The 21,109-nt window shown below is 38.0% G+C and overlaps 1 long non-coding RNA gene across 1 annotated transcript; it reads left to right on the top strand.

Annotated features, from left to right (window-relative positions):
• The first annotated feature begins 2,952 nt into the window (after positions 1–2,952).
• On the top strand, positions 2,953–19,288 carry LOC149216788 (uncharacterized). Its single transcript, XR_016251153.1, has 3 exons — positions 2,953–3,269; positions 4,615–4,775; positions 18,358–19,288. It is a non-coding gene; the product is annotated as an uncharacterized LOC149216788 (long non-coding RNA).
• Positions 19,289–21,109: the final 1,821 nt, after the last annotated feature.

Here is a 21,109-nt window from a genome sequence, read left to right on the forward strand (position 1 = left end):
TAGAATCTTGAGCATGATGCTTTTCTTTATGAGCAAGGCAAATAGTCTCTTCAGAAGATTCAGGGACTGTCTTCTTTCCAAAGGCTTTCTCTCTTTCAACAAACTTTTTCACAAGAGAATCAAAGGTTATATCTTTAAGATTTCCATTTGCTTGTAGAGACTCAAGATAATTGGAGTAAGTAGGATAGAGTGCCTTGAGAAAAGCAATAAGAGGGATATCCAGCTCAACCTTAGTGGATTTAATATCATGCATTATAGACTTTACTTCAGATGCAAGAGCAAGAGGATCCTTATTTTTTAGTTCAAGAGTGAAGAGTTTAATCATGAGCTGAACAACTTCAAGTGCAGAATGTGAGTCATAGAGTTCTTTCAGCTTTTGTAAAGCTTCAAAGGCAGTTGAATATGATGAAATATGGCGACTTACTTCTTCATTTACAGATGCTGCGATTAATGCATAGGCTTTGCTGTTCTTGTTTTCCCAAATGACGAGCTCTTTGTCTGATGTAGGCTGCACTGGGTCATTTTCTCCTTCTCCGACACAGACTCCTTTCCACAACTCATTGAAGATGAGGGTGTGTTTTATCATCTGGGACCATTCAGGATAGTTCTCCTTGCCAGTGAGAACTATTCCTACCATAGAGATGATTGAATGCATTGTGTGAAAAAAACAACAACTTCTGCTGATAGAATAATACTTCTAATGGCAAAAAGAATGTGCTTTTGTGGAGAAAAAAACTTTTGCTGCTAAAAGAATGATTCTGATTCTGCTACGCCATTTATATATTATTGACTATTGAAATGAATGCTGATAACATGCTACCACTGTAACATATATCACCACATATATATCACCGCATGAACAATTTGAGCGCTTGTGTTAAACGCTGCCACTGTAAAAATATGAGCACTGCTATCACCGTACCATATATCACAGCATATATGTGTCACATAAAAATTGAGCGCTGCTACTGTAACATATATCACCGCATACATAAAAATTGAGCGCTGCATATATCACCGCATATATATATCACATGAAAATGTAACATATATCACCGAATCATCATAGCAGAGATAACGGCCAACACATGAAGCACCAAGCTATGAGGGAGGAAGAGTCATATTTGTGCATTAAGCATCAAATCTGCATAACATACCAAATCCCGCTCAACTCAACCGTAGCCCAGCGCTCTAGTTTAGAGCCAAGCCACAAAGGAAAGAGCCCACAAGGGGTGCAAGTGTATGCACGTACTGGAAAGAAACCCCGGAATACCGCTTCCTTCCAAACGACTCTTCAAACCACCGTTCCAAAGCTGGCCGACAGAGGCATTCTCCAAAGCTCGAGCTTCTGATAGACATGAAACCACTAGCAATAACAAAAACAACTTTCAAACTGTAGAGCAACCATGTCAGTTCATACCAGTCTTTAGCCGCATTCGATACCATTCATAAGTATCGATCAGCAGTATTTATTTGAAACAGGTCTGATACACGAATTCGCCTGTAGCGCAGAACCAGGGTTTCAACGAGGACAGTGCTATTTTTGTTATTTTTATCATTTCTAACATCATTACTATGACCGTGAAAAACATTTTTCAGGACATGAAAGGCAGTATTGGGAGCATCTCCAGGCGGAGCTTTGAAGTAAAGTTCCTTAGATCTCGTTCACAGAGTGCTGTGGACGATTTACATTATAAAAGCAATGCGAATAATAAGAATAATAGTAATAATGGAGGCTTGCAGTGCAGTTTGTGGGCGAATATGCCCCCTGAGTTGATAAGAGATGTTATTCAGAGAATTGAGGAGAGCGAGAGCAGTTGGCCTTGCAGGAAGAGTGTGGTGGCATGTGCTGGGGTTTGTATGACATGGAGGCAAATTACAAAGGAGCTTGCTCCGATACCATTGAAGAAGGTAACGACAGGGGACGTGTTCGAGGCTTGATGTGGAGCGCCTCAGGTATCTTGACTGTTCAATTTCAGATGTCAGGCCTATGCAGGTCAGAGACAAGCGTTATGGACAGAGCGCAGTGGCAGAGACAAATTATTTTAAAACAAAAGGGAATAAAGCAGAGGCAGAGGTCAGGACAGAGGAGTTACAAGGAGCATAATAGCTAAAACAAGGAGCTGGCTCTGATAACATGTCAGACCAGGAGTAAATCCAGACTTCGCAGAAAAACTGATTCATTTATTTCATTAGGTAGCTATTGTTATATACATGAACGTGATTGATCAATTCATCTTCTTGATGTCTGTTCACATTCCAAATTCACCCAATCGCAGAGGATTAGGTGTCAACAATTATGAGCTATTTAGTAATTTCTATTTCTATCAATTACTTGTTTTTTTTTTTTTCTTTAATTCATTTTTCTAATATTTCCATTTCCACAACTTTTAATTTTTTCTCTATATTTTCAATTTAACATGACTTATTATTATATTAAAAACATAATAATTTTAATTACAAAAATTATATATATTAATTAAAAATAAAACACACACATATATTAAAGTGCATATATGTTAATATAAATAATATTAGTTAAATCATATTTCTTAATTTTTGGTATAGCTTTTAACAATACAGTATTTTATTAGTTGTTTTATTTTTGTGATGAAATTTTATATCTTTGTTTTGAAATAGAATATTGTAATAATAGTCTTTTATCAAATATGTTTTCCTTCTTCTAAATTATATATTTTGTAAATCTAATTAATATAAATCAAGCATATCATTAAGCCAAATATATCCTTTTAAAAAATAAAATAAAAAAGGGTTAAAAAACCACCAGAATCACTAAGACTACCCTTATTTATTTAAGGCTCATGATTTCATTTAAGACTACCCTTATTTGACACGCCTGATTTTATTTTATTAAAGAGAAGAGGGATAAAGTTATGGAATACTGAAGTTTAGACGGCTTTATCGGTTTCTAGGTTTTTGTTAACGGCTTTATCGGTTCTACGGTTTTTTGTTAACGGCTTTATCGGTTTCTACGGTTTTTGTTAAGTAACCACCCGGTTTGATCCAACAGCTTGTTGGTAATTTAGAGATTATTGCAGAATAGTTTGGCCGAGTTGCAGAGCAATTTGAGTACTGACTGCTCTGTCACTTACTCATTAAAATAAATCTGCAAATTCCTACTACACGTTTCAGCCTAGATAGTGCCCATAATCACACCGACTTTGCTTCTCCAATAGTTGCTACAGGAGGCGCTGTTCTGACCTTTCACCAATTCCGCCATCTATTTCATCTCTGAAACTCATCAAAAGGTAGGCGAATCGAAATCATATTTGTTGAATGTGAAATTATTTCTGAGAAAGAAAATGTCATATTTTTCAGAGATTGTATTAAATTACATCCACAATGTCCATGTGATACAGAATACATGAGGGCAAAAAGAAATTGAAGATTTGTATGAAAATTTAAAGACTATTTAGACGAGCTGAGTTTAAAAAGAAATTTCCCTTGTTTTTGCTTTTTTTAATCAAATTTTATAATATAGGTCTACATGTCATAGTTCCAAGGGTATAGCTTCTCCAAGTGCCAGAGGTTTTGAGGGGTTTTTATTTCTGAAACGACCCAGTACCTTGAAAAATCCTCGAATGGCCTGCATGTATGATTTCTGTGGATTTTTTTACTTCTCCATGTTATGGGCACAATGAAAATTTCCAGTATCTTATTAATAACTGCATAGATCTACATTTCAGAGTTCCAAGGGTTTAATTTCTGCAAGTGCCAGAGTTTTCCAGGGTTTTTGGTTTCTGAAACGATCCAGTATCTTGAAAAATGCTCGAATGGTCTATATGTATGGCTTTTGTGAATTTTTTTACTTGCCCAGGTTCCGGCCGCAATGAAATTCTCTAGGTTGTTTTGAATATAATATACCAGTTCTGTGTATGATAAAAATGATTTTAAACCGCTTATTTTCTGGTCAAGGTCAAGGCAAAACATGGGGTAGAAATTTGAGATGGCTGGTATTGGTTCACCTGTCAGAGTTCCTACGGCATAGTTCCTCCATGCTCTACTGGTTTCCGAGGCTTTTGAAATGATGCAGAACCTTACAGTTTCCTAAAACGGCTTGAATCTACACCATCCGTGAATTTTCTTTACTTGATTGGATTCTGGGGACAATGAGCTTTTCTGGGGACATGCTCTAGGTATTTTCAGGGCCTTTGAAGTGACAAAAAAACCTTGAAAAAACGTTTGGATCCACGAATCTCTGCATTCTGTGGATTTTTTCCTTCATCTGATTCCAATGACAATGAATTTTCCCGAACAGTTTTAGATAACCTCTATAATATGCCCTCCACCCCCGGTGTCTTAGTTACCCATATAATATGCCCTCACTCCTGGGTGTCATAGTTTTTGTACAAACATGCTGTAATGAATCATTTTTCTTTTTCCATGGTTTTTTTTTTCAACTTCAATCCACCGTGGAAAAAACTGTAGATCAAAATTCTATCATGTGAAAAAGCATTGATATATTGTTATTTTGTTTGATCAGGCGAAATAGAATATATTCCGTCTTTTCTTAGAAAAATTCCTCACACCGAAATGCCGTTTACATTTCACTTTCTTCTGATAGCGTTGTGAATTTGTCCATATGATCTGCAGGGCTTCTTGTGATTCCAGACATTTTGGAAAGATTTGAAGCTGTTTCAATGAATGGTTTAGCGGAATATTTTCTCGAGCAACTTAAAGAAGCCACGTTGTTGACAGTGGAAACTTCTATAATGTGTTGCACTCAGATTGACTCTTCCAAATTTATTTTCCAGGTGGGAGTGTGTTCTATTTTTATTCTTATTTGCAAAGAAAAGTGTATTTTAATGATAAGTATGATGTAGAGGTGCACCCAAATGCCATATATGAATTGCAGCAGCTTGTATGAATTGTTTAGAATTATGAGAAGAAGTGGTAGAATTATAAACATTGTTGAGACTTGTGATTATAAGGTAAAAGGGTCTTAAGAAAATATAAAAGGGTTTATATACCTTGGTTTTATAATTATATTTGCTTGGGTTTATAATATCTAGGGCTTCTATAATTAAACACAAGGGTTGTATTATTAATAATAGTAGTAACCCCCAGCCACTTTGTACTATTGTTGACCGTCGGATCCATTGTGAGACGATTAAACAATGGTTTGGGTTTGTTTGCTATCAGATTTTAAAAAACAGTTTTGAAAATAAAAATTATTAAAAAACATAAAGAATGATTAATTATTAATTAATAAACAATTCTTGACCATTAGATCCATTGTTAGACACATAAAGAATGATTAATTATTAATTAGGCTGATAGGCCTTCCTTTGAAATAGACTTTCGTCGTCCTTTTCGTTCTCAGGTTGACACGTGGCGTCCATATTCGGCGAGTATCTGTCGTGATTTTTGTTTAATTCGGCGGGCATCTGTCGTGATTTTTGTTTATTCTCAGCGCCGAGAACTTCCTGCTTTTCCTGCTTTCTGTTCATTTGGTAGCATCTGTCTTGATTTCTGTTTATTCACAGCGCCGAGAACTTCCTGTTTGGTAGCATTATTGCTGGGTGGCATTATTGCTCAACACTCTTCAAAACCCAGTTATGCGGTCCCTGTTTTGCGGTGCACACATTCGTGGCTTGAAACCCCTGTTCTCCGATGCACGATCAACAGATTTGTGCTTTGGAAACCTTGTTCTGCGGTTTTCGTGCTTCCATGACCTTAGAACTTCCTGCTTTTCCTGCTTTCTGTCCGGTTGGTAGCATCTGTCCTGATTTCTGTTTATTCACAGCGCCGAGAACTTCTTGTTTGGTAGCATTATTGCTGATTTGTGCTTTGGAAACCCTGTTCTGCGGTTTCCGTGCTTCCATGACCTTAGAACTTCCTGCTTTTCCTGCTTTTCGTCTGTTTGGTAGCATCTGTCTTGATTTTTGTTTATTCACAGCGCCGAGAACTCCCTGTTTGGTAGCATTATTGCTCAACACTCTCGAAAACCCAGTTATGCGGTCCCTGTTTTGCGGTGCACACATTCGTGGCTTGAAACCCCTGTTCTGCGATGCACGATCAACAAATTTGTGCTTTGGAAACCCTGTTCTGCGGTTTCCGTGCTTCCATGATCTTATCGGCAGCCTTCTTCGATCAAACTTCATCGACAAACAGACAACCCTGTTTGACAATCTCACAAAGTATAGCAGTGTTCAAACTGATAGAGGAGCCTGGTTTGACAATCTCACGAACGAAGCTGGAAATCGTGAGCCGGAGTTGTTGTTTAGAATACATATGCACAACATCATTTCTTCCAGGTTAGGGCCTTTTTCAACTACTTTGTTTCTCTTTCCTTGCCATATCATCTCTCTCAGTCCTGTTTTGCTTCCTAGCGATTTGCTGGACGGACTGGCCTAATTTCCACTGTATAAAAGTTTGAACCATTCCAAAGATAAATCGAACCCTTGTTTTCATTGCTTGTATTCTCAGAAGCCCGGGTCTATTCTCTCCCTTTGCTTGGGCAATCACTCGGCTCTGTCCGAACATTGCCACTGTTTCTTGAAATTGAATTTGCGAAAATCAAAATAGATAGTTTGGCGAAACTGGGCCGTTGAAATTTCTGTCTAGAGTAAGCAAGGGAAAGTTTATATTAGCAGGGCATCGTGAGAATCTGAGATTACCAACGTATGCACGCACATAACACAGCCTGAGAATCTGAGTTTACCGGGATATGCACGCACATAGGCATTCTTGTATATTCGTAAATTTTATCCATTTATTTTGGCGAAATTGAAAGACGTTTGACTTCTCCCATCTATAATTTCCCACCCTGTAATACTTGAGATTGAAAGAGATTCAGACAAAGAAATATAGCATTACCTTGGTTCTGTCGTCGATCCAATTGGGATGACATAGAGCGAAATACAACTCTTTCTTGGAACAGATTTCTAAAGTTGAATCCATCTGTGCAAGAAGGTGGAGAAGAATCTTGTCCCACACAGAGTCCGAATTGCCGGCCGAACTGAATGTCTGATTGACAACAAACATCTCTAGGTGTGGTGATATGCAGCTCTCTAGCAAATCCCCCATTGTTATCGTCATCCCTTTCTTGCTCTCCTCCATCAACTAGGTTAGATTACAATAACAAGATACTAGAGTAGTTTCTTTGTTCGGATTCGCTTCCTCACTCTTCTCTACCCAATGTGAGGCCAACTCTTCTCTACCAGAGTAGTTTCTTTGTTCGGACTTGTACGAGAAGAAGTTTTTATAGTATTCTCTCCTTCCAATTTATTGATAAATTCATAAATAAATTCATGTTCATTCATGTTCATCTCCTTAAGGCTGATCTGAAAAGGTTAGCTTCCAGGCCACGGTATAAATTCATGCTTATCTATTTCATAGACCTAAAATGCATGTCCAGGTAAATTGACGATTGTCTCTTTATAAGATCTAGGAATGTTTGCTCACAGCCTGTTGACCTTCTGACGTTCGATAAAATGCTTTTTCATCTGAAAAAGCTTAATGCAGGCTGCAACTGTTAATTGTGCATGCAAATTTAACTTATATTAAGCTAACCTTATTCTTACCACAAACCAGCTTTGTATACCCATATTTAATAGGCAAAATTGGAGCAAAACAGGCTGGACTGTAAGTTGGAGGTTAAATTCAAGAGGAAATTACGTTTGCTGCAAGCACTTTTTGAAAGTGTGGAAGTGTTTCACTCATTATGGCCCAGCCTGGTTGATTTTATTTCCTATATTAGTTTTTATTCTGAGGATCCATGTTTACAGATTATTTGAATGAGTAATTATATAGAAGGCAAATGGCTGGCATACAGATCAAAAGACAAATTGCTCTGGCATACCAAAAAAATGCTGTCACTTTCATTTTCATTGTATTTGGAGTTATTGTACTTCAGAGCTAAGAACTTCCTTCAACAACATGCCTTGTGCAACATGACTTTCCTTCAACAACATGCCTTGTGCAACATGACTTTCCTTCAACAACATTCCTTGTGCAACATGACTTCTCTTCAACAACTTATGCTATGAGACAATCTTCTATACACTTTCTTTGTGTTAAACTTGCTCTTTTTTTGAACAAAAACAGTTAAATTTATATTTTAAAAAACTGTGGCTAAACCATAAGCGTAGGTTTACAAGAAATATATACTTTTAGGCAGACATACCCTAGAGTGCACAGACAAGTATAAATTATCCAAAAAATATTGTGGAGGCCTATCCATGTCATTCTACTCTGAATTCTGCATGTGTGCTGCTTAAGAAACTGACATACTAACAATACTTATTCTCCAATTTATTGATAAATTCATAAATAAATTCATGTTCATCTCCTTAAGGCTGATATGAAAAGGTTAGCTTCCAGGCCTCGGTATAAATTCATGCTTATCTATTTCATAGACCTAAAATGCATGTCCAGGTAAATTGACGATTGTCTCTTTATAAGATCTTCACAGCCTGTTGACCTTCTGACGTTCAATAAAATGCTTTTTCATCTGAAAGAGCTTAATGCAGGCTGCAACTGCTAATTGTGCATGCAAATTTAACTTATATTAAGCTAACTTTAATAGGCAAAATTGGGGCAAAACAGGCTGGACTGTAAGTTGGAGGTTAAATTCAAGAGGAAATTATGTTTGCTGCAAGCACTTTTTGAAAGTGTGGAAGTGTTTCACTCATTATGGCCCAGCCTGGTTGATTTTATTGCCTATATTAGCTTTTTTATTCTGAGGATCCATGTTTACAGAAGGCAAATGGCTGGCATACAGATCAAAAGACAAATTGCTCTGACATACCAAAAAAATGCTGTCACTTTCATTTTCATTTTATTTGGAGTTATTGTACTTCAGAGCTAAAAACTTCCTTCAACAACATACCTTCTGTAACACGACTTTCCTTCAACAACATGCCTTGTGCAACATGACTTTCCTTCAACAACATTCCTTGTGCAACATGACTTCTCTTCAACAACTTATGCTATGAGACAATCTTCTATGCAGTTTCTTTGTGTTAAACTTGCTCTTTTTTTGCACAAAAACAGTTAAAATTTATATTCTAAAAAATTGCGGCAAAACCATAAGCGTAGGTTTACAAGAGATATATAGTTTTAGGCAGACATACCCTAGAGTGCACAGACAAGTATAAATCATCCAAAAAATATTGTTGAGGCCTATACATGTCATTCTACTCTGAATTCTGCATGTGTGCTGCTTAAGAAACTGACATACTAACAATACTATTAGACAAAACATGGTATGAGCACACATTTTCAGAGAAAATTTTGATTGTGCACACCTAAGGATAGGTAGGAGGCAAGGTCATTCAAAGCCCTTCCTTGCAGTCCATGAAATTACATGGGTTAGTAAGGCTAAAATTATATTGAAACTGCCCACATTTTTTGCCCTTGCACATCATACTCCATTTGCCTCTTTGTAACTTTGTACGAAAAGAAAATGGGAATTGAATTACTCCTCTTTCTACAGATCGTTGCAATTAGATGGGTTGGTCAGGCTGCAAATAAATAGAAACTGCCCATGATAGTCTGCAGTCTAGCCACAGTTGTGTGACTGATGGAATCTGATTGTTGTTATGGTCTGGATGCTGTTTTCAGGGTTCTGTTTCTGACAAGAGGGAGGACCCATATAGCTGTTATTACAAACATGAGCTTGGCCCCAGATAGTTCTTCTAGATGCCTGGACTGAATGAATGTGTGAACTTTCAGATTCAATAGCTATACATAGTGTTTGAATAGCGTGTTCGTTATATGCAATGGCTGCTATTCAACATATGTTTAATGAAAGTGATTCCCTATAATGTGCAAAAATGCACAAGCACAACAAGTACACCCGAATATAGCATATTAAAACAAAAAAAAATTCTGCATTGTTCAGAAAATAGTTAATATATCATGAATTATGCACAAGATTCACAAAAGAAGCACACTGCTTCCAAGTGATGGGTCTCACACTGCCTGCCCTAAGTGTGGGCACTTTATGTCGATGCCTTTAAGGCCTACTAATATGAACCACTTATAAAAAATTATTACAAAGCCATAAGGAGTCCAGTCAGCCTTTAAAAAGGGTCTACAAAGGGTAAATTAAGTGAGCGAAATACATGGCAATTGCCTTGATTGTACCACATCTCTTAATGGGTAGGATCAATATTAGGGATGGCTGGCAAATGTTCTTATTTCATTGATGTTTTGACGGTATTGTAAGACTATAAGGATCTTTGAGTCGCTTGAGGTACTTTCTAATTTGCACAATATGTACCTTGTCACTAATTTATATTCTAAAAAACTGTGGTTAAACCATAAGCATAGGTTTACAAGAAATATATAGTTTTAGGCAGACATACCTTAGAGTGCACAAACAAGTATAAATTATCCAAAAAATATTGTGGAGGTCTATCCACATCATTCTACTCTGACTTCTGCATGTGTGCTGCGTAAGAAACTGACATACTAACAATACTATTAGATAAAACATGGTGTGAGCACACATTTTCAGAGAAATTTTGATTGTCCACACCTAAGGATAGGTAGGAGGTGAGGTCATTCAAAGCCCTTCCTTGCAGTCCATGAAATTACATGGGTTGGTAAGTCTAAAATTATATTGAAACTGCCCACATTCTTTCCCCTTGCACACCATACTCCATTTGCCTCTTTGTAACTTTGTACGAAAAGAAAATGGGAATTGAATTACTCCTCTTTTTGTAGATCGTTGCATTTAGATGGGTTGGTCAGGCTGCAAATAAATAGAAACTGCCCATGATAGTCTGCAATCTGGCCACAGTTGTGTGACTGATGGAATCTGATTGTTGTTTTTGTTTGGATGCTGTTTTCAGGGTCCTGTTTCTGACAAGAGGGGGGACCCAGATAGCTCTTGTTACAAACATGAGCTTGGCCCCAGATAGTTCTTCTATATGCCTGGACTGAAGGAATGTGTGAACTTTCAGGTTCAATAGCTATACATAGTGTTTAAATATCGTGTTCGTTATATGCAATGGCTGCTATTCAACATATGTTTAATGAAAGTGATTCCTTATAATGTGCAAAAATGCACAAGCACAGTGAGTACACCTTAATATAGCATATTAAAAAAAATAATTTGTGCATTGTTCAGAAAATAGTTAATATATCATGAATTATGCACAAGAATTGGGCACTTTATGTTGATGCCTCCAAGGCCTACTAATATGAACCACTTATAAAAAATTATTACAAAGCCATAAGGAGTCCAGTCAGCCTCTAAAAAGGGTGTGCAAAGGGTAAATTAAGTGAGCAAAATACATGGCAATTTCCTTGATTGAACCACGTCTCTTAATTTGTAAGATCAATATTAGGAATGGCTGGGAAATGTTCCTATTTCATTGATGTTTTGACGGTACTGTAAGACTATAAGGATCTTTGAGTCGCTTGAGGTACTTCCGAATTTGCACAATATGTACCTTGTCACTGAATCAAATAACAAGCATTTTGTTAATGTGGTCTACCTTGGGTGGTTAATATGAGAGGTTATTCTCCTCCCCGTGTAGGTTGCGCCCTTATTATTGTTTAACCATTAAAAATTATCCTTGTTAGATTAGATTCCGCATTCATATCACATCTTCTTTGACTAGAATTTTGTATTGTGGTGAAAGTGATGAATTGCAGGTACTCCTATCACGGGAAAAAGAAACCTCCTGTTAATATTATGGAGACAACCTTGACAACGAATGCCATTCCATTCGCTGAATGGTTGCACCGAGATTCAACCACTACTTCAGATAGTCAATGTTGGTTTTGTTATCTCATTAAAAACAACATCCTCGCACTTCCACATTACTCTATCTGATGGAACACATCAACATAAGACTTTGCTACCATCCGCATATGGCCCACAAGTTGTATCTGGAGACATCCAAATTGGCTCAATAATTCTGCTTAAAAAAGCAGCTTGCACAGTGCTCCAAAACTCCTTGTAAGGCCCACCATTTGAAATCACCCTCTTTTAATTTTTCCCTTCTAAACGCTTTTTGCATTAAAAGAAGGAAAACGGAATCTTCATTAATTCATTTCTCATTTGTTTACATAAGGTCCATTCGAGTGGTTGAGCTTGAAGTTGTGATGCGCTCAGCAGCATTGATGAAGGACGCATTGACGCTACAACATGCACATGCGGGTTCATCCAAATTTAGCTCTTCGTCAGCTGAAGATACCTTGCCCTCTGTAGTTACTCCACCAACTACGGCAACAACTACAACAATTCCATTCACGACACTCAACCCTTACCGAAAATATTGGTCAATCCAAGGTAGGGCATTTGCAAAAACATCATTGAAGGCGTACAACAATGTGCGAGGCTCAAGAAAAGTTTTTGGATTTGACCTTATCAATCGTGATAAGGAAGAGATCCACCTTCTGCATTTGCCGAACTGGTCGAATCTCTTTACAATCTAATTCAAGTTGGGCAACTATACATTGTTTCAGATGGCACAGTGAGAGAAGCAAATTCAAACTACAACCACCTCAAGAACAAATGGGAAATTTACTTGTTTGCTACTTCCACTATCAATCCATGTCCCATAGATGATCTAACGTTTCTTTACCAGAGCTTTCACTTCAAGACTATTGCTGAAATAAAAAGTGCAACTCCAAATACGAATGTGGATGTCATTGGTGTTGTTACCTCCACTTCACCTGCATCAACAATTCGACAAAAAGATGGAAGTGAAACATTAAGGAAAAAACTCATGTTAAAGGACAAGTCAGGTTTTAGCATTGATGTAACATTATGGGGAAACCATTGTGACTATATAGGACAAAATCTTTTTGAATTCTACTCTTTCGACAACCCACTAATCCTTGCAATCAAAGGAGGTCGCATATCTGAATTAATGGCACCACAATAGGGACGATACCAACAAGCACTCTCACAATAAATCCACAAGTTGAAGAACGGTGTTCAACACTTGCAACCAATACTGATCAATTCAGAAGAAATTCAATATGCCTCTGCATGCAAGGAAGCACTCACTGACATTCAAGCAATGTCCACTTCAAAACGACCTATTGTTCGCCGTCTTTGAGCTGTTTCTTAGGGTTTCTTCTACCACGCCTGTTTGTACATAAACAAACATTTCCACACAACTAATTGTTTCATCTTGTTGTAAATTACACACCCATGTTATTATGATGCAACCTGTAGCTTTCACTGCAAATACTCTCTTCCAGTCATTCCAAAATATGTATGTTTGCCATTTACATTTTACATAATATAGATATCAACATTTGTAAAGAGATACTACATATGTTTCTCGTTCGTTGTCTACATGCTATACATTGATCTCTTGCTTGCTAAGCTATTCATTTTATCGCTCAAACATGTCAAACAAAAAAAAATTTGAAGAAGGAACAAATTTTTTTTAATCTTGTTTCTCTCCTCTCAATGATAGATGCCGAAATAACATATGATTTCATAGCATTCCTAATTGCATGTTTTCCTTCTACCTAATCTACCTATACCTTCACCGATTTTGAAATAAATAAATATTAATTCTATGTTCAAAATATAATGTTTTAATTTCACAATGGATTTACACCCAGTAAAATGAGATACCAAACATGCACTACTTGTTTACGAAAACTAACAATTATTACTTGTACTTGTTTAGATATGTCAACAGACAATCAAATTGCGGCCAAAAACAAGTGGCGGCGTATTCTTTATGCACAACAAAAGGATCGAATAAATGCACACCTTCGACTACTTTATGAAAACCACAACAACCCTACTACTTCCTCTACAAACCAACCCACCATCCCTTCCCACCTCAAATGCTCTCCCACCTATGCAAACCAACCCACCGCACATTCATCAAATCCAGTATAACCCTCCCCTTAATGAAGAACATCGTCGCTTTCGAGAAAGGATTGATGGACTTTCTACCTTGCATGTTTGCACAATATGCAAGGAAGCATACCCAGGAATGAAAACAAAGCTTTTCCACGGTAGACTCTCTTGTTTTCGTTGTGCATCATCTAAATCTACCAATCGTTTTTCTGAACTAAACAACATGGCCCCTGAAGAACAACCCTATGTCCTTCACCAATTAACACAAGTCGAAGAAATGCTCATTGCATGTGTCAACCCCATTCTACAAGTCACTCATTTTCGTGGTGGTCAATACAAATATAGTGGCCATACAATTAGCTTCCCTCAAGACATCACCACTATCGCCAAATACTTACCCCGAATGCTGTCTACTTAGACATCCTCATTGTGAAAAGGCAAAATCCAATTGAAAAGGCTTACGAATTCTTCGTTTGCAAATCACGTGTCCTTGCAGCCCTTGAATACAAAATAAAATATGACCCTTACTACCGTGATGTTCAATTCAATTCATCTGCAATTTCTGCGCTGCCAGATCACCCTACAGACATTTCTTCTCTTCTCCACAGTGTAACCACCTCCTCTTTTGAACCCCATCAAACCACTACTGATTCTACTTATAATCCTGATGTCATGCTACCTCCATTAGAAATCCAACCCTCTTTCGTTCCAGTACTCCCAAATTCATGTACTGAGCGTGAACACATTTGTAACTATCTGCACTTGACCCATTCAAATTCAACAAGCTCTATCGATTGGCCCCCAATATCTTTAACTGCTATAAATGAATACAACACCATCGACCTCTTTGCCATGGCATTCCCCACACTCTTCCCTACAGGCACCGCAATGATCATGCAACCAAGACTTACAAAAGTTGAAATGCATGAATATGCTTTATACTTGTTGTACTACCATGATAACCGCTTTGGCCAACACCCAAGATTTCGCTACTATCTTTATAACATTCTAATGCGCCACCGTAGCCAAGCAACAACTAGTGTTTTCGTGAAGAAGTACATTGAGAACAACTTGCCAACAACGGTTTCAGACCTACGCCAGTGTTTTCATGACTCTCCAGATTCAAGATTACCAGAGCAAATAATGCGGTTCGGTTCAGCTCTACGAGGAACACGGTCTTTCTGGAACAAACGACGATCTGAGCTGACTGACATGATCACGCAAATAGGCAGCCCAACATTCTTCTTCACTCTCAGTGCAACTGATACTAAATGGCATGACTTGCACATGATCATGCCCACCAGTGTTCCTTCCAATTCAGTCAACCCCTTCCAATGGAAAATCCAAAACATAATAAAAAAGTAAAAACCCACATCTCAACCCAATATATGCATTGTAGATTTACAATTTTCCTTGAAGAAATCCTGCAAAAAGGCCTCCATGCAACCGACTACTAGTGCAGGTATTATTTAATATCCATTTCCCTCTACATTATTTTTATACATTGCATATATATGTATTAACCAAATGTAACCTTCATATTATATTCAGATACGAATGGCAACAGGATCCGTACACATTCATGGCTTCCTCTGGCTACAAAATGCACCAAACATGGACACACTTGATTGGGACAATGCATTAGAAGTTGCTAATGCACAGAAATTTTTTGACCACTACGTAATTGCTAGGAATCCACGTCAGGCAGAACACCGAAATATTCCACTTCACTAGTCAACAATTCATAGCCCGTGTCTCCTTGACACAGCAGCAATATTCGCGTCCAATCAGTTTGACGACTATACAGAGCTCGTCAACTACGTTCAGCGTCATACAAAGTGTCATGAATCTTCTTGTCTTCGTAAGAAAGACAATGTGCTTAGCTGCCGATATGGAGTATCGTGGGAATTGAAGTCTACTTCTTCGCTTTTCATTGATGATAAAGGTCATAAAACCTATGTCCCAGCTCGCAATGATGAAAGATTAAATATTCACAATGCTGATCTACTCTCTATTTGGAGAGCAAATGTTGATTGCCAACCAGTCTTTTCTCGCCATGCTGTATTGAAATATATTTCAAAGTATGCAACAAAAGCAGAGACAAGATCTGAGAGCTACCGTCAAATGCTATCACGACTATCACAAAGTGCCCTTCCAGAAGCACTTACTGGTGCTGTCATCCGAAAACTCCTTACAGAAACCATTGCAGATAGAGACATTGGTGCACAAGAAATATGCCATATGTTACAAAAGCTACCTCTCTCTCTTTGCAGCCGTACATTCCGTTCTTTGAATTCAACAGGGCTGTTTTCAAACGTGTTTCACAAGATACTGAAAATCCTAGTTCCACACCAAACTTTATCGTTGCATATATGAACAGGCCTGCCTCACTAGAACCCCTGCCCCTCCTTGAAGCTGCTCGCTCGTGGTCATATTCTGCCCAGTGGAGAAAAAACCAATGGAAACACATATTCACCCTAATGATTGTACATGTCTTGCCCCGTTACAATGTCATTCCTTCCTCTGCTTCCCCTTCTTATGCCACCTTCTGCTGGAGTAAATTACTCTTGTATTTCCCCTTTCGAACACTCCCTGATGATATTGGTTCAACTGATGCAGAAATTATTGCACACTAGGAACAAAAAAAGGGTACATATACACCATGGCATGTCCATCGAGAAACCGAGAACCCACAAAGCCCACCTACTGAAGATCAAACTACCCCACACACCCCCCCTGATTCCAAGCAGATGAATGAATGGCAAATCCTCTCTCAACTACACCCAGGTTACAATATTGCAATTGATGACCTCGACATGATTGGCTACCGCGACTTCTATGTCAACCACAATTGGTCACAAAATACTCTCCTTCCCCCTTTGCAAGAAATTGCCATAAACTTCATTGAATTCAACTGCTCAACCATTCAAAACCAACATCATTCTTTTTCCAACCTTCCCCATGATCATACATTATCCCCTACCCAAAACATAGTTTTTCCCGCTGTTTTTTCGCACTTCAAAACCCCTTCGCCAAAACCCTCATGCAAAATCATCATACAAGGAATAGCTGGCACAGGAAAATCCCATTTGATTAAATGTCTGCACCAAGCATTTGTGGAAAACTCACCAGCAAACAAAAACCCTTTATTGTTACTTGCACCAACCGGCGTTGCAGCTTTCAACATAAATGCCCTCACAATTCACTTTGCCCTTCGTATCCCTATCCAGACAATGCATCCTCACGAAGGCCAACCGCTTCTACACTTGCAAGAGAAACTCCGTCATGTAGAATACATCCTCATTGATGAAATGAGCTTTATTGGTCCAAAAAATGCTTTCTCGCATTGACGATCGTCTAAGAGAGGCATTCCCTCTTCATCGGAATGCACCATTTGGTAATCGCTCAATTATCCTTGTCGGAGATTTAGGCCAACTACCACCTGTAAAAGACATTCCTTTATACGCTGGGACATCACGTGGCACTGCACTTTGGCGCAACTTCGACATATTCATAACACTTTCAACCATTTTCTGTCAACAAGGAGCTAGCCCGTCCCAGGTTGCTTTCCGGCAAATACTTGCAAATCTTAGCAATGGAATATCTACACTTGAAGATTGGCAACACCTAATGTCAAGAACAAGTTTGTCTCTTACACATGAAGAGAAATGCACATTCGAAGAATCCATGCACCTATTCGCAAAAAACAACGCAATTGTCTTGCATAATAAGAAAATGCTTAAAAAATTGAACATCCCAGTAGCGCTTTGCTCTGCGGAACAACAAAGGCAGAAAACTCCTGCTACAACAGAAGATGAGCATCTGCCTGCAAAGGTGCTCTTATGTAATGAACAAAAAGTTATGCTCACCAGTAACTTATGGGTACATGCAGTCCTCGTCAATGGCGCACTTAGGAAGGTCATCTCAATATTTTATTCAATTGGCTCAAAGCCCCCAGCATTACCATCCTTTGTGGTTGTTGACTTTAGACAATACAGAGGAACACCGTGGGACATTTCACACCCAACATATGTACCCATTTCTCCCATCACAAGGGGTACACGCCGTTAGATACCACTTCAAATGGCATGGGCTTTAACGATACACAAGTCACAAGGAATGACATTAGAGAAAGCAACAGTTGACATAGACACCAGAGAACGCCAAGGGCTAACATTCACTACAATTTCAAGAGTGCGGTCACTAGCAGACATACACATCAATCCAGCATTCCCGTTCTCACGCATTGCACAAATGCACAAGAATCCATATCTTAAGCGTAGACAGCAAGAGGAATCATTCCTTGCATCAAAATCTATTCAGGATAATACACTTTAGCCAATCGTACAACCTGTCTTCCAGAATTACCCACATGGTAAACGCCACTCACTACATAACCAAGTTTCACATAGATTTGCTTGCTATTACATTTAGTTTCATATGATTTTATACTCGTTTGGAATCGTTTAATTTATTTTGAATATTCAAACAAAATCGTCAAACATATTCATTGTCACTTACAATGTTTCCTTTTTGGATGGCAACAGGTATGGATACATGCTACCTACGAAGGTTGTATGAGTGTTGCGGAGAAATTCAGCAACAGGAACTTACGGTACAAGATATGCAGACAAGGATCTTGCCACAACAATCATTGCCACTTTACCGTTTGTGCCCAGCCATACTGGCACAATATGGCACCACAATAAACACTAACTGGTGTTGCCGATGCCATCGCCCATCATGCATATATGATTAGCTGCTCATTCTCAATTACAAGGCAATAATATGGATACATGCTACCTACGAAGGTTGTATGAGTGTTGCGAAGAAATTCCGCAACAGGAACTTATGTTACAAGATATGCAGACAAGGATCTTGCCACAACAATCATTGCCACTTTATCGTTTGTGCCCAGCCATTAAGTTGTTAAAGAAAGGTAACAATTCAAATCCATGAAAGGGATGCACACAGGCAAATGCGCCATCAATTTCAGGAACAACTGGCACAATATGGCACCACAATAAACACTAACTGGTGTTGCCGATGCCATGGCCCATCATGCATATATGATTAGCTGCTCATTCTCAATTACATCTCTATATGATAGAATGCTTTTATTGTACATATGTTTAGAGGCCAATGAATACTTTCATTGTATATATGTTTAGTTATAACTTACCAAACACATCTCTATTTGTAGAGTGACTTTTCTCTGTCGACGTTAGGGTTTTTAGATTATTATGGATGTTGAGCATTTTAGCTCTGGCCGGAACCAAACTCTGTTGTTTTGTTCTCGTTTTTGTTAAGATCCATTTATGCAATTCATGGAATTACAGTGTTTAAATTTCTCTTCATAATTTACAGTGGTTATATTCTCCACTGAGTTTTGTATGGCTGTGAATGTAATCAGTAAATAGGTTGGGCGTTATCCTTTTCCTGTACTGTTGGTTTAACAGGTTACTTGTAGTATACATATATGCATTTTGGTATTTTATGGCTAAACACTTGGTTTGAAATAGTTCTGCAATCAAATCTTGCATGTTGCGCATGTAAATAATTCCATTTTTGAAATCACAAAGGATGATCCAGTTTTATGTTGCCTTCCCATGTCATGACTGGCTGCTTCATCATCCCCAAGAATTTTTAGCAGATGGCAATGCATCTCAATGTGCTCCGGAAATCTTGTCTGTGCAACAAATATGCATACAGTTTTTAGACTAGATCAAGAGCCTACTACAGACCAATACCCTACTTTTACGTTGTATCATTTTAGTTTACACACACATTAATCATAATAACTATGGTGTACCTTGTGTCAAACACTTAAACTTGTTTCTAGAAGTGGAGCCCAGAAAAACTCCACAGAAGCATCATAATCCTTTTAAGAGAGAAGATTGTAAGACTTCATTACTCACCATATAATCAAATGCACAACTATCCATGGAAACTACATATTCAGCCTACCAGGGCCTTGACTATTGAAGCTTGTTGACTAACAGTTTTCTTATTGCTAGGAAACATTGCTCGAAACATGCAGACCATGGATTCCCATTGGTTTTGACTTATTGAGTCTCCAACAAACATTAATCGCTTTCCTCTTAATCGCTCTAGCAGATTTTTGGCATTGAAAGTGAAACACCATATACAGAAAAGTCCAAATCCTTTTATTCTCATATACAATATCACCCTGTTTTTTATCCATTTATTTTCATATGTTCCACCAAGTTTCTGGGACGTCTGGACATGGGAATATGTCTAGGGGACATGTGGCGATTCCCTCAAAATTTAGGAAACTCACAGGTGGTATCGGAGTGCCTGAAATAGGGTTCTCATCCCAGATACTAAATATATGAAAAATTAAATTATTCAATTCATAAAATATAAAAAAAACAGAGCACCATTGTATTGAGTTATCAATCACCATGGCAAAGCCATTGACAACATCCTTTATGAGAAGTCTTTTGGAGTGTCTGGTAGAGTTATTTATCAGAAGCCTTTTCTTTTCGTGAGTGAAAATGTTTTAACTTCTATATACCGTCCTAGACAAAGTAGATGTTTAGTATGAATGTGTAGTCATTATTTGGACCTGTGAACTTTATTTTATTTGAAGTATTTAATTGGTTAGTATGAATGCGTAGTCATTCTTTGGATGGGTGAACTTTATTTTATTGGAAGTATTCATATTCCTTTTATAGGTTATTAGACCATAGTATGTGTTGGGCTACGTTTTTATTTTTAGATATTGTAGTTTGTGTCTGAAGGATGCACTTAAACACTATGTTGTTGGAAGTTCTATTTTGGTATAAGCACATTCAGGACATATTAATTCATTCAAAATTCCATTACGGGATTAACTATTGTAGTATTTATATGCCAAAGAGAACTCAGGTAGAAGGGCAGTAGGAACTGTAGTCAGCATACGGACAAAGAAAACAATCATATGTCATTCAGGACTTTCATTCATCCAAAATTCCATTGCAGGATCAACTATTTCTGTGTCACAGAGAACTCAGTTTGGAGGGGAGTAGGAACTTTAGTCAGTGTAAGAATTAAAATGATTATATTGCATCTACTACAACTAGGATGATTGGGGTTGAGGTTGGGGCTTCATTTACCATTCTTACTCATTAGGTCTAAGCAGCTATTATCAAGGTCTCTATCAGATTGCTTTCAAAAGTGCGTCTTTGAAAGAGAATCTTGGATCTGTCAAGGGAGGAGGTACAAAGCTAGATGGACCAACGCTAAGGGGATTCAAGGGTCCATACACAAGGGCACCCATTGGGCCCATTCAAGGGT

The sequence above is a fragment of the Pinus tabuliformis genome, chromosome 1_1, assembly GCF_031772625.1.
Source record: "Pinus tabuliformis cultivar Carrire ecotype Pingquan chromosome 1_1, CPIR1, whole genome shotgun sequence".
In the NCBI taxonomy this organism is placed as follows: Eukaryota; Viridiplantae; Streptophyta; class Pinopsida; order Pinales; family Pinaceae; genus Pinus; species Pinus tabuliformis.